The following is a 27108-nucleotide window of genomic DNA, read 5'->3' as shown; positions in this document are numbered from 1 at the left end:
GCCCTTCTGGGCTCACTTCCCCACCCCCACGCTGGAGCTACCTGGGACCCTCTCCTACACAAACTGTCTGCACTTGAGTCTTTGTCTCAGGGTCTGCTTTTGCGGGCTTCCCAGACAAAGCCGTGCTCCTCCCCAAGAAAAATGCTCTTTGGCGCATACGTTGATTCTGTCTGGGAGTTCTGCAAATTCCATGGCACCTTTTGCATCATCCACTCGGGGGTTTAGCAAGGCCACTGCCAGCTATATTTGCTGTGGGGAAGTTTGGGATCCGTGGCTGCCCCAAGGGAGGACAGTTACAAATAGTATTTAACTGTCAAGCCGCAGTGAAGACAGACGGCCTTCGTCCCATTGCTCCCTGGCAGTGTCGCTCCCAATACTGCGTACGATGGACGTGACCCTACAGGAAGGTGTGGGTTAATGAAATCATTGAAGACCCCCACCGGGGGTGGGAGTGGGATGGGGGGTGGGCATTACTCTTTAAGGAGATTGCAAGAAGCTAATCTGTAGCCCTGAGGTAAATGGCTTATTGTAAAATAGAATGTGAAGAAGAAAGGACAAAAATTATGTCTCTGCCATGATAGGTTGTTTCCTGAAAAAATAAAACAATAAAACCAAACAAGTCATTTTGATTTGTTGGGGGCATGTGAGTCCTGAATGACTTTTTCCTTCTGTTTTTGGTTTTCCAAAATGTGGCTGTGATGTAGGTGTGAACATTTTGAAAAGAATTCTAAAATGAATCGTTCTGGGGAGAAGAATCAATGCACAGAGCACTTTGCCCAGTGTCTTTCTAATCTTTGCTTGGAGGGGTGTTTTCCCACAGAAGTTAAGCAGGGGAACATAGGGAAGGTGGGGCTTGGGGCAGAGGGCTGTCATCAGCTATAGCACTTGATGATTTGAGTTTGAATTTGTGGTTCTGGAAGAGTAAACACACGGACCTATCTCCGTGGGGCTGGGGCATCCGCAGGCCTCCAGCATTTGGGGAGGGCAGGTTGTCAGCCTGCAGGTGCAGGTGGTGGTTCGTCAGTGGGGAGGGCACAGCTGAGGCAGTGCGTGCGTGCATGTGCGTGTGTGTGCATGCGTGTGCGTGTGTGTTGGGGGGGATTTGAGGGCACAGATGGATTTGCTCCTCCAGGATCGGTCGGGATGGTGGAGCCAGGTGTTCTGGGTTCTGAGGACTGACTCCCTTCTGTCTGGTTCTCCTCACCACCCCACATATTTAGAAGCATACAAGCTGTTTAAGTTACATTCTATTAATCCTTCCCCAGGGCTATATTTGCCTGGCTTGATCGGCACACCACCACACGCATTTTCTAATCGTTTTTGCTGTTTCACTGATTGCAGAATGAGAAGCCTCCCCTGTCTGGTAAAAGTAGGTCAGGGAAGTTCCTGACTTCGCTCGGCGGCTAATAGATTTCTGAATGGCAGCGTGCAGGGCGCCTGCATGTGACATTTGAGCAGAAGAACAATGGTGATCACTCACTGCCGCTCTCAAGCCTGAGTCATTCTCTTCCGCGGCGGGAGCCAGCGCGTGTGGCCGAGGTGTCACACCTCAGGTGCTGCTGCCCGGGGACAGGGAGCACCTTTATCAGGGCCTGACCCCTCCGGGTCGCCTCTGCCCGCGGCCTTCTGCCATTGCCCTTTCCCGGCACCTCTCCCTCCCTCTTGTGCACTCCTCCCGTGGGATGGCCGCCCACATCCTGGGCCATCCGGCCTCCCGTCCCAGAAGCGGCCTCGGCTTGGCCGGTGCACCTGCTCCCAAACTTCCTTCTTCCTCCTCCTGCTGTTGGACCTCTTCCCTGTTATTTCGCGCTTTAGGATACTGTTGGCTGTGCAGAACCCATAGAAAATGAAACTGCATAGCCTTACAATAAAACAGTTAAGCCTTTAGGTTGGCCCCAGGAAAAAGCAAATGGAATCAAACTATTAAGACCTAGACATTGTCAAATTCACCAAATGGCATTGCTACTGTCAGTTATTTAGATAGGGCATGCTGTGGGTGTCTCTCTTGCTTGCTGTCTCTCCTTTTTTCTTTTCTTCAGTTTTTAAGATGAACAGTTTCTCTTTAGACCACTTCTTTCTTCCGGTTGCAGACAATGGCAATCCTAATCATGTCTGACCAAAACATATTGCTTGTGTGTGTTCATGTTTAATTTGAAAAATGACAACAGTGATTTCTTTGAAGTCTCCTACTCACCCAGAGCTACCCCACTATTGGAATATCCTAGAGGAGGAGAAGGAATAAATCAACATAAAATGATGTCATAAAATCCTCTTAAATAACAACCAGGTAGTAAATTAACATATACACGACCTTTGAAATGATCATGTACAGGGAAGTCGAATCCAGCAAACAGCTGGCTGGGTGCCTGCCCTTGACGAGTCAGCTGAGAGATACAGCTGCTGGAAAGATATTTGAGAGTGGGTCCTAAATGCAGAAAGCTGTTTTTTATTAAAAAAAAAAAAAAAAGAAGAAGAAAAGAAAAAATCAGATCCTTCGTTTGACAGACCCTAATTTCATTGAGATTGACAGCATTGCCTTTGTCGAGCATACATTTAACAAATGAGATTGAACCACTACCCCACTCAGTTTCATCTAATTTAATTTGACAGCCAAAGCAGGTAGGTAGAGTAATGTACTTAGAGAGGAGGTAGGAGCGCTTTCCCGGGGTGAAACAGCAGGGCTTGCCGGATCAGGCTTAAGCGAGTTATCTCCTCTGTTCTTTTTGTATTTTTGTTTTTGTTTTGCCATCCACACATGAAGTTTTATTATTTTAAATTTCTAATTGAAGTAGAGTTGTCATACAATATTGTTTTACTTTCTAATTGACATAAAGTATGTCTACTCACTTGACATATTTTATATGTCAATTAAAAGCTAATCTTAAATGTGCCATTTAATCAGTTTTTGCCATTATGTGCATTTGTATAGCCACCATCTAAATCAAGATATAGGACATTTCCGTCTTGCAAAAAGTTCATTTCCCAATGAATATAATTGCCCCTCTCCTCGCAAGGTAACCACTGCCATGACTTCTAACGGTTTTTGTTACCTATTTTTGAACTCCATATAAAGTGTATCATGCAGTATGTCCTTTTGTGTCCGTTTTCCTTCACTTAATGGGAAATTCGTCCACATATCAGTAATTCATTATGTTACTGCTCTGTAATATTCCATTATATGAGGATAGCACAACCTGTGTATTATTGATGGATGTTGGGTTGTTTCTGGTTTCCCTGTTACCTTTAGTTTTAACTTCTGTTTCTAGAAGTCTTTAGAAGGGCATCATGGAAATAAGCAAGGACGATATGCACCCCCAGGTGAACTTGTTTCAAACAGGTGGCAAAATGCACTCACTATTGTATAAGCAAGTGTCCTATATCCTGAATGAGGGGACTGTCTTGGGTCTTCTTCCACTGAGAATGAAGCCAGCCCCATATTCCCTCATCCCATTCCCCACAGAATTGTGGGGCAAGGAGGCCGCTTCATCACCTTGCCTCTTTTAACCCTGAGAGGGAGGAGAGAGAGGTGAGCAGGGCCTACGGCCAGTCATGTCTAGGTAGCGTGGCAACAGATGGGAAGGTGGGCCTGGGGCGGGGGGGCGGGGTTCGAAGGCAGCTAGGAAGGGAGAGGAGGCGTTTCCCTCGGGAGTGCCTGTGTATCTGGCACCATGCCCACCTTTGGGCGGACTCAGGGACACAGTTTAAATTTAGGCATCCTTCCTGATCATTCTGACACCTTCCCATTTTCTGAGTCTGGGAAATAAAGCAACCATTCTTATCTCTCACAAAGAAGCTGACCAGGCAGTGCGGCTCGGGGAGGCATTTGTCATGGGGCAGAAACGGTGCTCAAAGGGTTGTCATCTTAGAAGGCCACCCCCTCCCTCCAGCTAATGGGTAAGGCGAGCAGCTGTACATACAGGTGTGGCAGGGCTGGGAACTTCTGGGCAAGGCAGGTCTGCAAGCCGCGTTTGATGGTGTGGAAGTGAAGGGAGAGGGTAAGACGTTTAACCTGCCCGTGGTCAGCCTGGGACTGTTGCCGGTTGAGCACTGAAAGTCTCGGGTCCTGGAGAGCCCCTCAGTCCAGGATGGTTGGTCACCCTAAAGGTTGGTCGCCTTTTCACACTCACTTATCTGCATTCCTTTAACAAATGTCAGTGAACTTCCATCACACAGCAGGCACCTTGCAAGGTTGCGGGGTCCGAACGGTAATCAACAAGGCAGCACGATCCCTGCCCCGCTTCCAGAGTACATCCTCTAGAGAGAAAGGTGGGATTTAAGGAAGTGATTACAAGCCGGTGCAGTGCTGGCTTTGATAGAGATAATAAGGCGATGAGCGCTTAATTGGGAAAATACCGGAGGCTTGTGGAAGCAGGTGGGGAAGACAATCCGCTACCGGTTCTTTATCTCCTTAGCATATCCACAAAGTTCTAGACCTGCTCAGAAAAGCAATTTAGAGCAAACTCTGATGCATTCAGAATGGTGGTGGAACAAACAGGGTAGGGATCGGGGGTGACAAGAAAGTAGCCAGATTTAAGTCCACGTTTGTAAACAGGGCTATAGGAGCGAAAAGTTAGTGCCACATTCTCTGTGTGTTGTGTTACAACAGAACAGCATGTACTCCTCTAAGTATTTAAAACTAACCGACATGTGCTCTTGCCTAAGAGGCCCAGTTATTGTTGGTTTAAAAAAAAAAAAAAGCCTTTTTTTTTTTTTAAGATTTTTTTTTTTATTTATTTGCGAGAGAGAGAATGAGAGACAGAGAGCCTGAGAGGGAGGAGGGTCAGAGGGAGAAGCAGACTCCCTGCTGAGCAGGGAGCCCGATGCGGGACTCGATCCCGGGACTCTGGGATCATGACCTGAGCCGAAGGCAGTCGCTTAACCAACTGAGCCACCCAGGCGCCCCAAAAAGCCTTTTTAATGCATTAGAAGTATATGGCAGCTGTTGTAAGATCTGAAAGGCTACCCAAAGCACGTTCATTCACTCATTCATTTCACAGATACCTGTTGACATTAGTGCCCCTAAATATTTTACTTTCCACCTAGCCATCACATACAGCCAACAAAACAAAACAAATCCCCCGAAACTAAAGCCCTTCTCTCTAGGGGAAGGTCTGAAATTTAGCCCAGTGTCAAAGATAGCCAAGCAGGACGAGTCTTGAATTTTAGAGTCTCTTTCTTGTATTCCTCAGCCTAGAGGGTGCCAGTGGCCTTTCTATAAGGTGTAACCTTTCACTGATGTCTGTAGAAAAGATAAGGGTAGAGGATTTTTCTAGAGAAAGGTTTTCATTATGTGTTAGAAACAGCGCGGATACGCATTGGGTCCAGTTTTTCTTCTGTCCCTACCTTTGCCTTTGTGCAGTTATAACAGAGATGATCCATCCAAAGCATTATTCTTCTATTGCATGGGTAGCCATGCACTGCCCACCTACTCTGAGCACTGACTCTTTGGGTGTTCCCAATTATCACACAGCTCGTTCTAAGTCTTGCTTGTGACAGGTTAAGGGGGGACAATGACACCCTCCCCTAGACGACCTCCGAGCTTTCTTTCACAAGCAAGGAAGCAATAATGGAGACGTAGCCGTGAGGAAAGAAATGCCTCTTTCCTTTACAGTTTGACAATGCCTTCCTTTGTAGCTCGTTCAACATGCTTGTCCAGATTTATGATATTTTGCCATCTGGTTTATTTCTCTTGTTGTTTTGTATTGTTTTAAATATGCTCGAGGCCATCTTTGAGTCTTTTCTTAAAAAAAAAAAACAAATTGAAAAAGCAAATCATATGAGTGTCATTTGAAGGTTAGGGATGAAAGAGAAGTTTAAATAGGACTTGGATCTTCCCTGTGAAGTTCAGTAGCTAAAAATAAAATTCTTTTTACTTTGTTGATTACGTAATAGAACACGGTTCTCAGATGTGAACTCTATGGAATGTCTCAGTTGTTTGGAGAATTCTTGTTTGGGTTTTCTTAAATGGTGGTGCAGGCGTTCTGTGAAATAATGGACTGGATTCGGTTAGTGATTGAGCACCTAGTAGGTGCTCGCCACTTTGCAGGCTGCTGCCGTGGGTCACTTTGCGATGCTGATGAGCTTTACCCAGAGGCAGGACTTGCTTTTCACTTGGTCTAACTTCATGTTCATTCTCTTAAGCCAGGTTTCTCTTTCTGAAGAAACATTTGTGCAGAAAGCAGCAGGGAGGGAATCTTTCTGTAAGATGAAAGGGTGGAGTTGGGTGGGGTAGTCTTTGTTTTAAAAAGAAAAGGTACCCTGGGTGCTGTGTGCTGTGTTCTGGGAAGCCATGAAATCCCAGTGACCTGGATAACTATGTTTAAACCATGCTCTTATTAAAACCAGCAGTCCTGGCTTTCCCAGACAAAGAGATTCTGAAACAATTTTGGAAATACATTCACAAGAGTGGAATTCATAAAAGGAACGGTACGACCAGCCGCTGCACTGTGTAGACATAAAATTGGATGGGCAAAGGGGGCATTTCACAAGTACGGATTCAAAGCTTTTATTTTTTTTTATTTTTATTTTTTAAAGATTTTATTTATTCATAAGAGACAGACAGAGAGAGGCAGAGGGAGAAGCAGGCTCCCCGCTGAGCAGGGAGCCCGATGCGGGACTCGATCCCAGGACCCTGGGATCATGACCTGAGCCGAAGGCAGACGCTTAACCATCTGAGCCACCCAGGCGCCCCGGATTCAAAGCTTTTAGATGAGCTTGCCTAATTGGTAGTAGTGATGTAGAGCATCTTGCTGGAAGGAAAACAAATCTCGCATCTAAGAATGTTCTCTTCGATGTAAAAGCAAATGCATCTTCAAACAATGCTCGGGAAATATCTTGGTTAGGGATTTTGGAAACGATTTAAGGATCACGGGTTAGTGCCTGGCACTTGGTAAACTGCTGCACACAATTTAGAAATCTCGCCAAGGCGTTCCTAAGTCCAATTCCACTGACCTTACGATCACCTGGGGGGAGTTTGGGACCTGCGCAGCCTTGGACGCCGTCAGATGCGTTGAGTCAGGCTCTTGGGTGTCGGGCAGAGGATCCGTGTGCTCAAAGAGCACACAGAGGGTACTGCTTGGGAGGGCACGGTCTGTCTCTGCTGCTGATACCCCCTTTCCTGTGCTGCCAGAGCCGACCACCCCTGTGACAGAGTCATTCTGTCTTCAGGCACGTTATTAGTACTTGTAATCAGGTTATGGTTGGTCTTTTTGACTGAGGGTCCATCTATCTCTCTGGGGTGACAATGCCTGGTTCTGTTTTGCTCTTAGCTCATTTCATAGTTTAACTCTCAGAAAGTGACCTTCCTTCTGGGGATTTTGATGATTAGCCCAGTTTGAGAACTGCTGGCCGGGTCCATTTCTCTGGACAGGATCCTATCCATACCATCCCAGACAGTTTCCTGCCACACAGATGGCCACGAAACAGCATCTTGGCAAATGCCATTGACTCCGGATTGTAGGTTTATTCATTAGCTGAAGCCCAATTTTAAAATCCAGTCAACTATGATTCCTTCAAATGACTTCAAATCAAGTCACGTACAGTGCTTCTTAAGGCTGATTTTGTTTCTTATTATTCTACTGAGTGCTCAGGACAGCTGACTGCTCCTGGGTTGGTGGGCTGGAGCCGTAAATAGCTTTTGGATCCCTCGGGTGTCAGGATGGATAAAAGGATAAATGGCGAAAAGAGAATAAAAGGATGAAGGTCGGTGGGTGAGCAAACAGAAATTGGACAAGGCTCTACTCTCATGTACACACCGCGAGAGGCCCTTTTACAACATCCCCTGCTGACCCTCACAGCATCTTTGTGGGGATGTCGCAAACCCCATATCACAAGAGGGAAAGGCAGGGTGATCGTCCCAGGTCGCAGAACCAGCATTCAACTGGGCCTTCAGAATTTTCTACACCACCTAGTTGCCCCACTCTCTTCTACCCCAAATCTGATCCTGAGTTTTCTTTTTTTTAATCATCTGTCAAGAGCATTTTAGGGGCGCCTGGGTGGCTCAGTCGTTAAGCATCTGCCTTCAGCTCAGGTCATGATCCCAGGGTCCTGGGATCGAGCCCCGCATCGGGCTCCCTGCTCAGCGGGGAGCCTGCTTCTCCCTCTCCCACTCCCCTTGTGTTCCCTCTATCGCTGTCTCTCTCTCTGTCAAATAAATAAATCTTTTTTTTTTTTTTTTTTTTTAAAGAGCATTTTAAATTTTCCTCTGTGCTGCCGTGGGGTCCAGCTTGGAGACCTGGTTCAGCCGCAGCTGGGCTCACAAGGTCCACTCACTTCTCCAGAGACCTCCATCCTCTTCTTGGAGAAATAGCACAGTTCTATTCTGATTTGGCATGCTTGAGAGCAATCAAAGGTAGGACCGCTCATTTCTGAATTATACATGGGTTTCCCTTCATCTGTAGAACGTAATTAAGAAAAAGGGCTCGAGGAATACCAAATTCTGAGCCAAGCATCTTAAGAAGCTGCCACAGGAATTGGGTATTAGCAGCCTCTGCTGTGTGCCATATGGGCCAGGGCTGCTCTTAGCTTCTCGGTGGGAGGGAGAGGCCCTGGTGCCAGGAGCCAGGAGTGAGAAACAGTGGGAGGGAAGGCTCTAGCCTTCTGCCCTTGAGATCTTGGAGAGGTGAAGCAGGATACAGGCTGACATTTCTCAGGGATTCCCAGACGGACCCTCCCTTGCTGGCCTCACCACCATTTTCATTAACTTTATGAAAGGTGGTCTCTGCCCCACCAGGGTTACTCACCCTTAGCACTGCTGGCATTTGGAAGGAGATCATTCTTGGTCGTTGGGACTATCCTGTGCATCACAGGATGTTTAATAGATCTATGGCCTCCACCCACTAGCTGCCAATAGAAACCCCCTTCCCGGAGTTGTGGCAACAAAAAATGTCCCCCAGATGTTGCCAAATGTCCCCTTTGCAGCAGGGACAGAATTGCACCAGTTGAGAGCTATGGTAGCAACAGGAAAGGAAGGAGAGATCTGTGGCTGGGGGAGGAGCCCTGGGTTGGAAATGCTGGCGGGACCCCCCCAGTCCCCACTCCCCCCACCCTCCCTCAGGCCACTGAGTGTGAGTCTTCACCACCTGGGGTTCCTTTAAGGAGTAAGGCCCCAGCTTTCCCATTTACCCTGTTTTCATGCCGCCTCCCTCCGCCTGTCCGCAGTGTGCAGTGCCGTGGCCTCGTTCGGACCCCAGCTCTGCCACCGAGTAGCGAGTCGCCCGTTCTTTTCATGCTTCGTTTTTTTCATCTGTAAAGTAACAATACTAATAGCATCTCCCTTGCAGGGTTTTGTGAGGATTGAATATTTATAAACATTTGAAAGGCTACCAGCACATGACAAGTACTTCGTAGAAGTGTTTTGTAAATAAAATGTAAATAATCTGGATGGAGAACCTCTGTTAATACAGCCATTCACCAGATGTTATTGGGTGCTGACCAAAGCCCCATCCCTACCTTCCAGGGGCTCGGAGTTCGGCCACGAGCCAACAGTAACTTAGGTGTGTAAGTGAGTAGGGACGTTAGTAAGGAGCAGTGTCCTGGCCGGGCTCTCATACGTGGTCGCGGAGGAGCAGACACACCATCCAACCTTAGTGCCACATGCAGTGCTTTCTTACTCGTCATCAGTTGAAGGCGACTTCACCTTGCCGTCAACTCAACATTCCGCCTGACAGTGAAGCACTTCCTTCCCTCCTTCCTTCCTTCCTTTTCTTCTTTCCTCCCTCTTTCCCTCTTTCTCCCTTTCCCTCCCTCCCTCCCTTCTGTTCTCCCTTCCTTCTTACAAATGAATATTCATAGAGCACTGTCTGTGGACTGAGCATTATTCCAGTTGTTGGGGATACTGCAGTGAACATGGCAGAGGAGGAGTTTACATTCCAGGCAGGATGGAGGGAGACAGACTATAAACAATAAACAGAGGGAAAAAAGATAATTTACAAATGGGATAGATGCTGAAAGAAAGACACACAGAGATTGATGTGAGGGAGAATCACTGGATGGAGGTGGGGGCTTACGGATGGTCATGGAATCTTCTCTAAGGAGGCTATTTTGAGTTGAGACTCAAAGGCTGTAAAGGAACCAGCCGCGGAAGGTCGTTCCAAGCTGAGGAAAAGGCCAGTGCAAAGGCCCTGAGGCAGGAAAGAGCTTAGTTCCTTCCGGGAAAAGAAGTATTCTGTTGGAGGAGGAAAGTGGTAGGAGACAGGATTGGAAAGGGTTAAAGTGGGACCAGGTCAGAAGGGGCTTTGTAGGGCTTGGCTTTTACTTTAAAGTATGATGAGCAGCCATTGGCGAGTTTTATGCAGCTGAGTAAAACAATCTGTGTAATGTTTGAAATGAAGGAAGGAGTGGTCAGCTGTGTGGAATGCTGCTGGGATGGGTAAGATGAGGGCCGAGAGACTCTCTGCGTGGATCTGGCTGCGTGGGGGTCAGCGTGACCCCCGCGAGAGCAGCTGCCATGAAGGAGTGGGCAGCAGCTGCGCCCCCTGTCTTTTGGTTTTAGAACACACGATCTTACCAAGTAATAGGCATTTTCATTTGAAGGGATCGATGATCCGATCACATTTCTTTACACTGCTTTGTGGGTCTTCAGGGAATTACTTGGTGTTATTCTCTCTTCAGTGAAAGATTTGCTGCACTGGTCACAGTGATGGTGGTGGCGGTGATGTCCTCCACCACTGTGTGCCCACCATCAATCGCTTTGGTGATTTTCCAGCTGTGAGCCATGCAGAGGGGTGACCCCAGCCTCCTCCGTGCCCTGTTCTGATGGCTGTCCTCTCTGTGGCCTTGCACTTCCAAAGTCCACCCATCTCCTCAACCTTGCCTGCACTTTTAAGCCCCAGAATGGCAGAAAATCCCTCAGAGTAAATCCTTAAAGAGGCATTTGACAAAGCATATATAAACTTACACTTGGTGAAAAGTGACTGTAGAAAAAAGTATGTTTAGCACAAGCTTAAATATGACCGTGCTTTTTATGCGGTCTCCCGCGGCATTTTGGAACCCTGACATTTTTCCTGACTGATCATTCCCTTTGATTTTTTTTTTTTTTCCTACGCTGCTTTGATTTTGTAACACAAGAATAATATTTTTTCTGGACTAAGTGGTCTTACCCAGGGAATGTTTTAAAATGTAAAGATGATTCTATTTTCTCTTAAGTACCAAGAAGTCCAGACACATACAAACACATTTAATAGCTTCAGATGAGATAGTTTGACTAATTTTTAAAGGCATATTGGAAAAATTTGCTCCCCTTAATTCCAGCCCCTAGTTCGGAGTCCCATTGTTTTTATGCTGTCGCGTGCACAGCGAAGCAGGTCCCCCATCACCTGCGTGGTAGAGACCCTGTCCTGAGAGGCAAGCCTTGGTTCTTGACGAATGGATTCGCCCTAATGTATTGTGTCTTCAAGATGGACTCAAAGGCGAATCCATCCCATTTTCAGAAAGGGAAGGTTTTTAACTCCCTCATGTTAAGTATGCATGTTCAGTGTGTTGGACAAAGCTCCAAAATGCTAGCACCTTTGTTCTTACTGGCTGGCAGGATTGGATCTGGTCATTAACCACATGGGGGCACATTTTGCAGTCAACTCCTTCTGAGGAGGTGGGGGCCGAAAGAGGGCTGCTCTGCTCAAAACCTGACATTAGGCATCAGGCACTGCCTTCCTGTGGCTTTGTAATGCCTTAGGCGCTGGCTGGCAGGCCCTTTGCTGTAATCTTGCTCCTATCTAGAAGAGTGTCCTTTGTGCCTCCGCCACTGCACTCTGGGGTCTAAGATGAGTTCGCATCTGAAAGTGTGCAAATCCCAAACCCTAAAGAAAGAAAACCAAGTATCGGCCTTGTCGGAGGGTACCCTCCTCCCACCTCCCCATGCCAGTGGGGTCCCAAGGGCACGGTCACCCTGGAGAGTCCAGTCTTTCGCTTCTTTTGCCCACCGATCTCTCTTCGATCAGAACTGCACGCACTTGGGAGAAAATCCAGCCAGGGCCTGCATTGTCTTGGGGTGATTCCAAGCAGTAGATTTTCTGGGTCAGTGGGTATGAATGCTTTTAAATTGCCCTTCAGAGATTTTTTTTTTTTAACTAATTTTACTTCTATACCAGCAGACATTTGCTATGGTGCTGTTTTTACTCATCCATCCATCCATCCATCCATCCATCCATCCATCCATTCATTTATCTATTCATTCACTTACTGATTCAGTGCCGAGACTGTATCCCAGGCACTGTGGACCCATACACAAATACTAATCAATTCCTGCCCCCGATGGGGCTCGGTGGGTTTTCTCTGTCTCCGTGGAAAGAATTGAGGCTGTGTGTTTGGGCCTCTTGAGGACGGACCAGGATAAGCCCTCATTTGTGTTGGGAGGAAGGGGATCCAGACCTGGAGGTGGGGTTCTCAGCCCTGGCTGCACACTGGAATCACCTGAGGAACTCTAGCAAGTCCTAATGCCCAAGCCAACTGTGGAAGATTCTAATTTTATTGGTCTAGGTGTGGCCTGGGGATCCAGATCTTTCAAAGCTGTGCAGCCTGAGTTGATTGTCCCTCCACAACCCTTTATCCTGGGGAGTCTGGCCTAATGAAAACCCTCCATCAGGTCCCCAACTGCCTCTGCTCTTGACCTGATACTTGTCACTTCAGATTTGATGGCAGTTACTGCCCCCCTGCACATTTTGGCCACCATGGGCCATGGAAAGCCAGTACCCTGCCAGGCTTAAAACTGCTGAGAAGAAAAGCCACCTCTTTTTCATCTTATTTATTATTTATAGTATAAAATGAAATTCTCACCTTATTATTTAGCCTTCCACAGTGAGGGTCCTTTGGCTCCCTATCTTTTTATTTTAAGATTTTTAAATTTTTTTTTTTTTTTTTTTTTTTTTTTTTTTTGTGAGCGAGACAGAGGGCAGGAGCAGGGGGAAGGGCAGAGGGAGAGGGAGAGGAAGAAGCGGACTCTCTGCTGAGCAAGGAGCCCGACACGGGGCTCAATTCCAGGACCCTGAGATCATGACCTGAGCCGAAGGCAGCCTCTTAAATGACTGAGCCACCCAGGCTCCCCTCCCTGTCTTTATCAGTAATAATTGCCAACCCCTATTGAGTGCTTACTGTGTGCCAGGAACATTCTAAATGTCTTGCATGGTAGCACTTACCCCCTTTGACAAACAACGCTGAGGCATAAATACTGTTAGCATCGGCATTGCGCAGATGAGGACACTGAGACAGAGAGAGATTAAGAAACTTGCTCCTGCCCCAGGCGGGTCCATGGGGCATCTCTGCCCTATTTCGTCAAGTAGGGCTCCTCTCTACAAGTCAGTTTGGATTTGCTGGGCCTCCGCGCTGTGTTCTCTTTCTCATATGAGAAGTAGGGCGGATGAGTGAGGGTGCACCTGCGAGGTCTGCCAGCGTCCCGACGCTTTCCCAATGGCGAGGAGCAGCTTGGGACAGAGGGCTTAGCGAGGAGTCATCCACCGGCTTCTCAGCCAACAGTTTGAGTCACTTCGGTTGCATCCACTGGACAGAGCTGCTTTGGTCTGGTGAGACGTAGCTGAAGTAACTGAAAGCAGATGGTTCTTACCTGCGCCAAGCACTGCCATTAGCCCTCTCCGTCTGCATACTTTCAGAATAGTCCTCCCGGCCGAGAGAAGCCTGGGGGGGATTCAGAAACAGCCAGAATTCATCTCTTTGAAAATACGTAGAACTTCTCATCTGCTTATTCTCCTGGGGGAAGTCAGAGGCTCTCGGAAGTCAGTAATTGTGAGCTCTTGAGTCATCATTTCTGCAGTTGTAACAGAGCCCAGTGTGGGGACGCGAGATGGAAACAGCACGTGGGTCTGTTGCCATAGACAAGGCGCAGAGTGGAGCGGCTGAAATCTCCTCCTGGAAGGAAGGGATTAGCCGGTCAAAGTGGAAAACAGATTTGAGAAATCCATTTACCCTGAAGGTTTAGTAGGGAATGCAGGTCAGACTTACTGTAATGTCTTTAGTCATGGCTCTGTCTCCTGGTTTTATCTTGGACCGGGCTCAGAGTTTCAAAAGAAAGGGGGAATATGAGCCTTTAAACCCGGGCCTTAATATTTCCATCCACATTATTAGGAATAAAAATTCTTGTCATTTATCGAACTGAAGGGATGGCATTAAAATATGTGTAAAATTGGGGTGCCTGGGTGGCTCAGTCGTTAAGCGGCTGCCTTCGGCTCAGGTCATGATCCCAGGGTCCTGGGATCGAGCCCCGCATCGGGCTCCCTGCCCGGCGGGAAGCCTGCTTCTCCCTCTCCCGCTCCCCCTGCTTGTGTTCCTGCTCTCACTCTCTCTCTCTCTTTCTCTCTCTCTGTGAAATAAATAAATAAAATCTTTAAAAAAATGTGTAAAATTATTAATTTACTACTTGTGTATTTCTCAGTTGTTTGTAGGTTATTAAGAAAAATTCTTGCTTCTGTATATATGATCATAGAGCCCGGCTTAAATTTCAAAGAACATCACTAGCATATTCTTGATTTTTCTCTTGAGAATAAATATCACCTACGATAAGAAAAGAACTTGGAAATATTCCCATGGATTTTGACATCATCCCGGGCCATAAAAGAATGTCAGAATCCTAATTAGTCTTCAAATAATCTTTTTTGTGGCAAAGAACGTCTGCTTGGAAGAACGCCATTTCAATATACTATTTGTCACCTCATTACCTGAAAGCCACTTGGAGACATTTTGTGGAATTCAAACCATTTGAAGGCCTAGAGGGCCAAGACGTCGTCACGGAAGATGCACGCAGCCTTGAACAGAGAAGACAGAATTCTAACTGTAATCTTGCCCCCGACTAGATGTGTGGCCTGAGGCAAGTCGCCTTTTGTGAACCTCTGTTTCCTCATCTGTAAAATGTGTTGCACTAGGTAGTCTTTGTAAAATGAAAATTAGAAGGCTGTGTGTGATCTGGTCCCTTGCTTTTCTTTCCTACGCTCAAACTTGCTTCCTGCCTCCTTTTAACGCACGCGCAGGCACGCACACTCACCCTTGCACGCGCACAGGTCTTCTTGGAACACTGGAATGTGATATACCGTGGTGCCTCTGTCTTGCAGGGCTTTACTCAAGTGACTCCACCTCAGAGAGCTTTTCCCCAATTGCCCTCCCTGAAGTAGTCTCTTCCCCACCTCATTTCCCCTTGTCACTTACCCTGATTTACTTTCTTCGTAGTGCTTAGCACCGTCAGAAGGTATAAGACACTAGGATGCTGGTGCACGGATAGATAGATGAAGCAGCTAATGGAATACAATAGAAAGTCCAACGGACCCACATGTTGGGTTGGGTGATGTCTTCATGGGTATTTATTTTGTTATTTTAAATCGTATAATCTTAAAACAGTTTTCAAAAGAAAATTTTGAAAAAAGCGAGCCATGCATGGAATAGTGTCATGAACCGAAGATTATGATTATACCCATTCTGTGCACCCAAGATCCAGAAATTTTACAGTGAACGCTAACTCAGCTGGAGGGGACTCCCACTCCAGCTGGGAGATCGGCATAGATGACCAGAAAGACCCCTGGAGCCCAGACAAGATTCTAGGTTGAGCGTTTACCGGCTATCAGGCAGTTTGTATTTCACCGGCAGTGGGCGCCCCACCCCCACCCCATTTCACAGGCCAGGGAACCTCAGCTCAGAGAAGCCGAGTCCCTTTTCCAAGGCCACACAGTCCTGAAGGGGCAGAGCAAGGATCTGGGGCAGGCCTGATTCACGAGCCCATGCCTGTCCTCCCTGGGCTGTTTGAGGGCTGAACACAGCGAATGGGAGTGTTGCCACAGCCTCTTACTAGGAAAATAGAAGATTCGTCTCCACCAGGCAAAACAGGAGATCTTTGCCCTTAAGGAACTTCCGATTTCTGCTCCCGCGGGGATTTTTCTGGGTGCCCCACCCCAGGGACCCGCAGAGGAAGCCTCAGTAGCAGCATTTTGAGGCCTCCCCCACAGGGCCCCTCAGTTGGGAGCAGTTGTCCAAAGACCAACACGTTTTGGCTTTTGCTCGCCTGGAAGCTCCCTCCCCTTTCCCAAACGCAAAAATATTGGCATTTCCTGGAAAGTGGTTTTGGCGCAAAGCCTGATAGCTATCCCACACTCTTGGGCCAGTTTGCCTTGGGGCCTCTGTTCTTTTATTTCATTGAGCATTTGTTTGGGAGCTGACGGTCACAGTGCTCACACACAGGACCACTTTGGCTGGTGGTTTTTCCTTTTTGTAGTTTGATAGTCTTTTCAGTGTTTTTTTCCTTAAATCAAGGGTAATTAAATCAAATGATTCTTAAGTGGTCAAATGATTCAGCTTTGAGAATTTGGTGTACCTGTGTAATCACTGAAAGAGGCCATAAAACATTCCTGTCACCCCAGAAAAGTCCTTGCCCCTCCCCCTTCCCCATAGCAACCACTCATTTCTAGCATACATTTTTGGGGCCTGTTTTTGGATATTGGGTCAATGAAATCTTAGAGCATGTACACTTTTGTATCGGGCTTCTTTCACTCAACACCGTGTTTCTGAGACTCACTGATGTTGTTGAATGTGACAGGAGTTCACTGCTTTTCATTGCTGAGTAGAAGTCCACCATTCATCTATTGACAGACCGTTCCTTTGAGTTTCCAGTCCATGCCTTTTATGACCAGGTATCTGTGTATAACTCTTCTTGTGAACATATGTTGTCATTTCTTTTTTTTTATTTAAAGGTTTTATTTACTTATTTGACAGAGAGAGAGCACGAGCAGGGGGAGCGGCAGGCAGAGGGAGAGGGAGAAACAGACTCCCTGCTGAGCAGGAAGCCCGATGCGGGGCTCGATCCCAGGACCCTGGGACCATGACCTGAGCCAAAGGCAGACACTTAACGACTGAGTCACCCAGGCACCCCTGTGTTTTCGTTTCTTTGCGGAGGATACCTAAGATTGGAATTGATGAGCCAGAGGGTGGACAGTTGTTTAACTTCATTGGAAACAGCAGTGTATGAGCGTTCCAGTTGCTCCACGTTTTGGTGTTGGTCTTTTTTATTTTAGTTGTTCTAATGGATGTGATATGGTCCCTTAGGTTTTTTTATTTTAAAGGACAATTTTAAGAATTTTCAAGCATGTCAGTCTGCGCTGGCTCAGACACCAAGAAGGTCCTGTAGAGGGGAAGCCAAGTGTTGCATTTTTATGGACAGGAGGTTTCTGCTCATCATCCCTGTCCCTGAAGCACAGTCTCCAGCCCTGAGGACATTGTCTAGGGGCTGCCACCGGGCAGGCTGGAGGCCAGAGCCCCCAGAGAGGCGAGGCTGGGCAGAAGGAGGCAGGCAAGAGAGCCAGGGTGGAGAAGGGAGGGGCTCTTACACAGAGAGCTCAGAGCCACACCGTGACAGCCCTAGGACCCGCCTCCGTGCAAATTGTGCTCTGCGCCCGCGGGGGAGAAACTAACATGTAAGTAGCCAGCAGGCACAGCCCAGTTCCCTAAGCCTGTTCTAGGGAGTCCCAGCTGCTTGTCTTTTCCGCTGCTGTGACCACACGTGGTATGAAAGCTCCACTCGATGCAGATATGACAATATTTCCAAGGCAGAATTTTGGCAAGGCAACTGGAAATCCTCCAAAACCAATTGCCAGGCATGGGGCCAGCTTGGTGGGAAGCATCAGAACCATCCCGGGGGCGCTGGCTATGGGCTTTCCTGGCTTCACCAGCCCTATGCACACAAGGTAGAGAGCACCTCTAAAATGTGTTCACTATTCCGTGTATCTCAAATGTCACTATTTAACCCATTTCTTACCGTCCTCATGCTAATTAGCGAGCTCCCCATTTTACCACCTGTGAGTTCTAATATTCCCTGCGCTCTGTAGCCAAGCCTCAAGTATTGATGGAGACGAAGAGATACCCGAAACTCCGGTAGCACTCTGGGAACGGGTCTTGCTGATTCGAACTCAAGTTGACACACATCCTCCTCCCCGCCACCCCACCCCCACCCCTAGATGTGTGGGCTTGATGACAATGCTGGTGGACAGGGTTAGGGTCTCACCTGAGTCTTGGACAGGAAATGTCCCACTGTAGGTGCTGGTGCCTCTTCTGTGTGGAAAGTGTTGTGATCAGTTCACTCCAAAGTGGCAATGTCCCAAAGTCTTTAGACAGGTCAGTATTTTGGAGATGAACCCAGAAAGAGATCAGTAATGTTGAACACAAGGCACGAGCTTGCTAGCAGTGAAACTTCAGCGGTCGGTAGAGGGGAGTATACTATTGAGTGGGCAGTCTTTGCCTAGAAAATCAATTATGGAGAGCACGAAGGGAAAGCTGGCCCAGACCCTCGAGCCACAGATGATGAGCTCCCCTAAAGGAAAATGCACAGGGACCTGTCCAATAAAGAATCTGGTGTGACTGGGGAAATGGCAGAAATCCCAGGCCTTCCTGCTCCACAAACCAACAAAACATCCCCGGGTACAAAGAGAGAAGGGGTGTTGTGGCGCGAGCAGTTTCCTCTGGCCAGATGCCAGGTACACCAGCTTCCCAGGTCCCTTTGCCTGTGTGGTGCCAGGGCCCTGCTTCGTCTCCCTCCTGCGCCCACCCCCACTCACACGGACCAGGGCCGCCTGTGGGGCTCCAGGGACGAAGGCTGCTGAAAGGCCTGCTCCTCTTGCTCTGCGAAGGCAGCTTCACCCTCCTGCTCTCTCTCAACCCTGCCAGCTCTAGGAATGCCTATGAAATGGACTCTTTCAGGAGATATGTATGCAGGAGCCAAGCAAAAAGTTGTCCGGAACCCACGTTCATAAATTGATTCAAGGGGCGCCTGGGTGGCTCAGTTGGTTAAGCGACTGCCTTCGGCTCAGGTCATGATCCTGGAGTCCCAGGATCGAGTCCCGCATCGGGCTCCCTGCTCGGCAGAGAGCCTGCTTCTCCCTCTCCCTCTGTCTGCCACTCCCCCTTCTCGTGTTCTCTCTCTGTCAAATAAATAAATAAATAAATCTTTAAAAAAATAAATAAGTAAATAAATTGATTCAAGTCAGAAAGAACAGCCAAAGGTGTGTGTGCTTTTAGTGCAGAAAAGGTGGCACGGGGAAGCTCAGAATTGGGCTCTGAGCACTTGGGCTACTCTTGCAGCTCTGGTTTTCAGCTCGTGGGGCTCAGGGTATTCTGAGGCTGCAAGTCAGTCTGTCCCTAGCACTCGCTGTGTGGAGTGGGTCCCCGGAAGCATTGATGGTGTCACTTAAAGTAATGCTAGCTGGTGTTTCAACTGAGTTGGAAGGTGTTATGGCTCAAGCACAGTATAAGTTTATTCCTTGTTTACAAAAACCCCCAAACGGCTGTTCCTGATGGCAGGTGGCCCTCCTGCAAACTATGATTCAGGCGTGCGGGCCCTTCTGTCGTGTGGCTCCACTATGTCCAACAGGTAGCTTCCGAGATGTCCCTGTGCATCAAGTTCAGGTAAGAAGGAGGAGGTTGGAGCACCATGTATGGAAGGTTTGTAGGAGCCAGCGCTGGAAGTGGTGCACATCACCTCCACTCACGTTCTGTTGGGTAGAACTCAGGCACGCGGCCACCCCTAACTGCAGGGGAGGCTGGGAAATGTAGTCCAAGCAGAACAGGAAGTGGGTATGGTCAACAGCTGGCCCGTCAGCCAGGGATGAAGTCGACTCCTGGGAAGGATGGGAATGACTCGCTGCCTGGGATGCATGCTTGTCCACAGGTGTAGGAAGGAAGAGTTAGGCCACAAAAGAAATGGGAGCTCCTGTGTCCTTCAGGGGCCCGCTGCAGTGGTATTGGTGGAGGGAGGAGCTCAGGGCTGGGCCCGCCCCAGGTGCAGGAGCAGGCCAAGGAATTCTAGGCTCTGGCCAGAGGTGAGAAGACACTTTCCCCTTCTCTCTCCCTTCCTGCCCTCCCTCAGCCCCATCTACCCCTACACATGATGCCAGGAACCTTTGCCCTCTCTTTTCCCGACCTCCCCCAGACGTGCCTTCTCTGTACTAAATGTTGTTCACGTTCTGGAAAGCTCTTGCCCTCCTTCCCAGCAAAATAGTCATTCCCTGGGGATTCACAGCTCAGTTTCTGGAAGGGAAAAAAAAAAAAAACCAACGAACCAATTCACACCAAGGTGATACTGATCTGCTGGGGCTTCTGAGACACTGAGATGAGAAAGTGAGTGTAAAATACCTAGCAGGGTGCCTGGCACATAAGTAAATGCTTAGTAAATAGTTTATTAGTATCATGTTGTGAGCCTGCGCAGATGGGGCGAGGGTGGGGGTAGGAGGGGGAGAGAGAGACAGAGAGGCAGACAAAGGCAGAGAAGAGAAGGAACTAGCAAAGCCCTGCGAGTTAATCTCCTTCTCTTTCCTCCCAACGTAATGGTCTCCCTACTGAATCATGGCATTCTGTTCGTCAGGATCTGTGAAGACATCAAAACTGTGTGGGTTCAGTTGGCAGTCCTTTGGGGCATAAGGCAGCTTTTCACCCCCTGTGGAAGAGGCAGACACCCTCTCCAGTTCACAGCATCCTGTCTCTCCCTGAAGCCCTCACCAGCCCTGGGCCCCAGCCCTGGCCAGGCCGCACACCCCTTTCCTCTTGTACCTTTCCTCCCGCATTTCTGGAACACCCCCCCCCCCTCCACATACACACTCCATCCCATTCTCTCCTGTGTTGAGATCTGACCCGTGTGGCACCTCCAGCAATTAGGGTTTGATGACCGGAAGTCAGAGGTGGAACAGGTGAGGACCAAGTAGATTCCAGTGAATTCTGGTTGGAGAGTTACAGGGACAACAGGTGGCCTCATTCCTGCTCACCTGCTGTGTGGGGTGTGTGTGTGTCTGTGTGTGTAAACACATGCATTCCAGGAGAATTCTTCCCTGAAAGCAAATAGGAAATAACACCTGTAATCTTCATCGTCAACCAGCCAGATGTTACACAGCAGCTTTTGCCTCTCCCATCCCAGCCTTGCATTGTTTATGCTCTATTAGCTTCAATGACAAGACTAGCTTTCAGAGAAATACGGTGAATTTCTAGGACTTCAAAAGGCTCACCAACGCTAGGATTCTGCAGTGGGTTGTTCTGCTCTTGAAAGAGCTCACCTCCAGGCAGAGGGATGCTTTTGGCCAAACGATTCCAGAAAGAAGGCTCCCTGTTTAAAAGATGAGCATTCTCCACCCTGTTCTTCCCGCATTGTCTGTGCCCTTCTCAGGTCAAGGCCGCTATTATTTTCATTTTTAGGTGGGATGCAGCTGATGAAGTGAAGTGGCGTTTGTTTGTTTATTGTTTTTTTGGTCCCCGAGTTGGAGCCCAAGATCACCAGAAGAGAAACTCCCTCTGTGACTCATCTCAGGAGCATCTAGCATTCCAGCCAGAACAAATATGATTAAAACAACTTCCCCTAGGGCCCCAGTTATAGTCTAGCAAAGGAACACATTAGCCAAGCTGACCATCTCTGGACCATTTTGCTTCTGGAACGAGAGCTGTCTGCGGCCTTCTTGTGTGCTAGGCTCTTTATGAGACCTCGAAGCGCACTTCTCGGGAGCTGATTCCTCTGTGGCTTGGAGACTGTCACCATAACACAGGGTCTTCTTAACAGGGTCATAGAGACTGTCACCCATTGGGAAAACACCTGGCCGTGGTGGCTTGAATTGGTAACATTTGGGTCTTCACATAAGCGCTTTCCAGGGCATGGCTGGTGTAGCAGACATGGTCATGGTTTGTCCCCCGCCCCCATGTCCCCTCCGATTGGCCTCTGTACCCTGCAGGCTGCTTACTGCAAACCGCTGTGACTCTCTTGAGGACATTCCCTTCCTCGGGAGCATACTAGGCCACCTGCCGGGCTAGTTCGAAGGGCCAGGGAATTAACACATCATCAAGGGAGCGGCCCTTGACCTGTGACGGATGGGGGTTGGTGAATAAACACCCCGACTCTGAGGCATGTGGTTTCCACTGCCTCCCAGCATCCCCCAGTGGAATCTAGTTGCCTGCAGTGGTAACTTAGCTGATAAATTGGCTTCCTTCTTTTCCACGTCTCACTGCTTCACTCCTCTACTGGTATTTTCTGGAATCTTCTCCCAAATAAACTACTTCCAGGCAAATCAGTCTGTTCGTGGGGCAGCGCAAAGTCAGACAGCGAGCTGGTTGGGTCCGTCAAAACCCAGCAGCCCTCTGCCCACCCCCACCCCCCCATATCCATCACCACTGGTGACCGTCAGGAAGTTTCCACCGTGGCTGTGGCACTGAGGTAGCATGCTGTATGTGGGGACGAGGCCCTCTGAGAGCCCTGAACTTCTTCATGGAAACCTAGGAAGACAGGAACCAGACTTCCAAGAGGCAGCCAGTTCAGCAGCAGGGCCCCGTACCACAAAGTAAGGACAACTTTGGACACTGCTAAAACCTCCGTATCTGGGAAGCACATACTCGTGAGGTTCTTGCGAGGGAGCGATAAGTATTTGCCAATTGAGTCTATACAGGAATGAATAATTGACTCACATTCACTTCCCCTCTTAGTTCTGAGTGCTTAGAGGTTGAGGGTACGTCCCACCCCCTTTTTTGAACCTCAACTGCCTTCTAGTGGAGCCAGCAACCTTGGTCATAGTTGTAGGCTCTTGTTTCTTTGGAGAGATTTCAAGACGGGAAGATGCTTCCCCATGATTGGTATCTGAAACCCCTAGATTAGAGTTTTATTTCTTTATTCATAACTTTGTCCACTGATTGAATTATGTTCATTATACCAATAAAGGAAACATAATCCTTGAACCTAGGAGTCCTGGACCTCAGTGAGAATGACCTTATCAACTTCTTTCTGGAAAAGCCAATTTTCCTGGGGGAAACCCAATTCTGACCCCCCAAGGAGGGATGAGGGGGTAGGCAAAAATGAAGATCAGGCATCAAAAGAAGATAAATCTTTGTTTTTCTCTAGAACTGACAGCCCAGCCAAGTCACAACTGAATGTGCTTGGTGGTTTTAAAAGCATGGGAGAAGATTTCCCCAAATTGGGGTCACCTTTCTTCTGTACCTTTAGTGCTCGTGAATAATTTCGTACCTTCCCCATATCCTCATCCTACTGAGAAACTCCAGTCCCACCTTTCCCTCCGCCACACTACACAGCGACCGAGCTGTTGTAACTTGAGGTGTCCCTTGGTGGCCAGACGGGTGCTTTTTCCCCAGCCTTACCCAGTCTCTTGGGGTCTCCTCCAGCTGAGCCACCCTTCTCTCATTTGGACTATACCTACTTTTAAATAGTCTCCCCCCTTCTTTCCTCTAACTCTTGCCCGATTATCTCAGAAAACCCCTTTACTTTCTCTCTCCCTCTTGTACTTACCCTCTTCCTCTGCCGTTCCACCCCTACTTTGTTTTTGTTCCTCCAGCGAGTGAGGAAATTACCCTAATGCAGTTGATAAGCTGGACAGGAGAGCCGCTCGGGCCCTTGTGCCAAGGAGAACGAAGCCTGTAGTAAACGCTCCTGAGTCCATATTCAAGATACCAAAGGCTCTGGCCACCGCCTCTTCCTCCCCCAGCTTATCAGCCTGAACGAGCACTAGATTTTATTTATTTACTTGACAGCGAGAGAGGGAACACAAGCAGGGGGAGTGGGAGAGGGAGAAGCAGGCCCCCCGCCGAGCAGGGAGCCCGATGCGGGGCTCGATCCCAGGACCCCGAGATCCCGACCCGAGCCGAAGGCAGACGCCCAATGACTGAGCCACCCAGGCGCCCCGGCCAAGTAAATTTTTGTGGAGACCTCGCCGTCAGGTGTTAACATCAGTTCTATGTCAAATGCCCTCCCAGTCCCTTGCAGCTGATTTAAAAGTAAATCTTTGAACAAACAGGGTTTTAACTAGGGAGCTTAATGTGCTCCCCACTGGGAGCATTTGTAATGCTAGTTAAGGCATTCAGAGGAAGGATGAGCAGTGGATCTGAAGTTGATGACTGACGCCGGCGAGAAGGTGACGATGAGGCCGTGGTGGTGGTGATACCCGGCCTGGTGCCAAGGACTTTACATGGACTGTTTCCTTCACTTGTGACCACCACCGCAGGTCTGTAAGCCCCATTTTGCAGAGAGGGAGATGGAGGCTTCGAACTCACTTGCCCAAGGCCACGCAGCTAGCAAAGCTAGGCAGAGCTGAAATTTGAACCTAGGCCTGTCTGAGTTCAAAGCTTGTACTTCTGACCACTCTCACGGGGGGCCCGGTGCCCAGGGTGAGGCTGGTACTCTTTCTATGCTGGTAGTTGGTGAGGGGCTCACATGCATTTGGAGAAGGGGAAAATCTGAACTCCAGTCCTTTGACTTCACAAATCTACACCCCTTCCTTCCAGTGACCCCTCAAAGGGTCTATTTCTGGCACACTAGTCTCTGGAAAATGTCTGGCTAATGACACAGGATTATAAACAGTCCTTTTCCCAGAACAAAAATTTAACCTTTGTATCTCAATCTAATTAGAAGTATTTTCTCTTCCAGAGGCAGGTTTTTCCCCCTCTTTGTTCCGTAGTGAAGAGGTTTCTTTATTGCAAAAAAAAATCTCCAAACACCATAGCTTTTTAAGATGACAGACACTGGCCCGAGACCCTAGATGAGACCTGTGCTCCTGCATGAGGTGGCCTCTCAGACACCAGCACCTGAGGGTGTTTGGGGTTTTCTGTGTCCAGCTGAAGGCTGGGTGACCTTGACCAAATGCAGGGACAGACACTCCCTGACTCTCCCAGTCCACTGTCCAGGTGAATGTCCCCTGCCCCCAACAGCAGTTCTTCAGGACTTTTCTCCCTGTGATTCCGAGGGTCACCGAGTCTTGAAGAGGTCGCTTCTTGCCTCGTAGTTTCTGGAAAACAAGCATTTCTTCTCTACTTTAGAGAGGCCCTTGCCTTAATATCTCTTCCCACTGCTGTCTCGGGACTGGAGTTCTTCCCATAGAGATTTACTCCTTTACCTCTGCAGGAAACGTGGGCCTTGAAAGAGCCCTGGTAGAAGCAGATAACCCTGGGAGAAGAGCAATTGGTTAATCCTTTGGGAATTGAGCTCCTAGAGAAGGCAACAAGCCAATGGAGAAAACAGTAATAGGGTAGAGGAATAGGAAAGACATGCCTGGCACACAGTAGGTGCTCAGATAGTTTTTGAAAGAATAAATACATGAATGGAGGGGCACTGAGTTCCTATTCTAGTCCTCACCCAGTCCTGCATGGCCCAAGGGCTGCCATTGGTCCTTGTGGGCAGGCTAGAGGTCATTGGGAGTATGAAATGGGATCGTAAATGCAAAGATATCTAACGCCGTCCACCTGGGCAAGAAAGGAGGCTGGGCAACCCCATGGTGCCCTCGCCAGCCAGGCTCCCAGATCCATCTCTCATGGAACCCCGCAAAGGCCATCGACCGAAAACTGGGCCTGTGAGTTGTTGGCTCTAGTTGTGAAGTTTTCCCTGTAATCTTCAGATTTGTCCAGCTTTAATATTTCTCATTTCAACTGACTCTTTACCTGGCGAGGCCCAGCCTTAACCTGAGACCCTGCAGAGACCACAGAGTAGGTATGTTTGGCATGGGGTAGGTTCTTTGCCAGCGCTGTGAAGTCTTCAACCCACAGACACTGCCTGACTATGGGCAGTTGAGTCCCAAGAGAGACAAAGCATACTCTGACTGAAGCAGAAAAAAACTCCGTACCTTCTCCCTTCCCTTCAGCCTTCACGTCTTCCCTGGCCTGGTTCAAAGATGAACTGGAGGGGCGCCTGGGCGGCTCAGTTGGTTAGACATCTGATTCTTGATTTTGGCTCAGGTCATGGTCTCGGGGTCGTGAGATCGAGCCCATGAGCAGGGGAGTCTATTTCTTTCCCTCTCCCTCTGCCCCTCCCCCTGCTTGTACGTGCTCTCTCTCTCTCTCTCCTCTCTCTCTCCAATAAATAAATCTTTTAAAAAAAAAAAAAGATGAACTGGAACTTCTCTCTTCACCATTCGTGGTCCCTCCCCCCAGGCTGTGCCCGTCATCCCCCCTGGGGCCTTTGCCATTGGGAGGATGGGGAGTGAGTCTTCTCAGTGGCCCTTGGAGTGGCCCCAGAAAGACATACCCCCACCCCTTTGTGCACTTCCCTTCTTTCCAGTTCTTCTTCACACTTCCCGTCTTTCATGGCCCTGCAGCAGTTCCTAGAAGGCCAAGTTTGACTCCTTCCCATCAGGCACCACTCAGTTGAGGGAGGCCTGAGTTAACTTCCTCCCCACTATGACAGCAGGGCAGTACCCCAAGTCATAAAAGAAGAAACTGTGTCCCAGGGACATAAAATGACTTTCCCACGGTCATGAAAAGCTTGTGTGTGTGTGTGTGTGTGTGTCCTTTTAAAAAAGATTTTATTAATTTATTTGACAGAGAGAGAGAGCACAAGCAGGGGGAGCTGCAGAGGGAGAGGGAGAAGCAGACTCCCCGCTGAGCAGGGAGCCCAATGCAGGGCTCGATCCCAGGACCCCGAGATTATGACTTGAGCTGAAGGCAGGCACTTAACCGACTGAGCCACCCAGGCACCCTTGTGTGTCTATGTCTTGAATCTCATCTCTTCTATTTCAATAACTTGTTTATTAGGTATCATGGAGTCAAGAGTTTACTCCATCTCTTTTTATCTAGCTCCTTACCTATCAAACTATATTTGACATTTTGATGGTTGAATCAGACCATCCCACAGACTTTGGTGTTCAGTGCTGGTTACGTTGGAGAGGTAGCAAGGGACCCCTTCGACTCAAGTGGACTTTGAAACCAAAGCAATGGGTGAAGGGCTGTGCTTTTGGAGGAGCACAGCTCTGGGAGTAGGTATACTCTACAGCCTCTGAGCCTCACTCAACCTCTGAACCTCAGCTTCCTGCTTGGCAAAATGGAGAGGTAAACTGGGCCAGTGACCCCAAGACTTGTTCAGGCAAGGGGGACTCAAGTTTTGCTGGGCCTTGAGAATGTCATCATCTCTCCTGCTGATTTGCAACATGTTCATACTTGTACTCCTACCAGAAAAAAAATTGCACACTTCCCCAACACACACACACACACACACACACAATTATATATCTTCCTGTATTGATTTATTACATATGCTGTAAAATAGAAAAATGGGAATAAAAAGGATGAGATGGCAAAATGAACATAAATGAGTTTTATGGTGACCTACCTTGCTCCCAGGGAGACCTTGGAGTCCCCTGCTTGCTCCTCCTGACTCACCCACCTCCA

At 48.5% G+C, this 27108-nt stretch overlaps 1 protein-coding gene across 3 annotated transcripts in view; it reads left to right on the top strand.

The window, feature by feature from the left end:
* The window catches only part of RAI2 (retinoic acid induced 2), a 60727-nt gene that overhangs the window by 24391 nt on the left and 9228 nt on the right, over positions 1 to 27108 (top strand). Inside the window, exon 2 of one of the 3 annotated variants that reach the window (XM_035000269.1) lies at positions 8186 to 8350. The exons of the other annotated variants lie outside the window; for them this stretch is intronic. The gene's annotated coding sequence lies outside the window, so the exon portion shown is untranslated. The remainder of the gene's footprint in view (positions 1 to 8185; positions 8351 to 27108) is intronic. 3 annotated transcript variants of the gene reach the window in all.

Source organism: Mirounga leonina, unplaced genomic scaffold (genome assembly GCF_011800145.1).
Source record: "Mirounga leonina isolate KUSES-001 unplaced genomic scaffold, KU_Mleo_1.0 Mir_101595, whole genome shotgun sequence".
Taxonomy (NCBI): domain Eukaryota; kingdom Metazoa; phylum Chordata; class Mammalia; order Carnivora; family Phocidae; genus Mirounga; species Mirounga leonina.
This window is presented reverse-complemented; position numbering and strand designations above follow the sequence as displayed.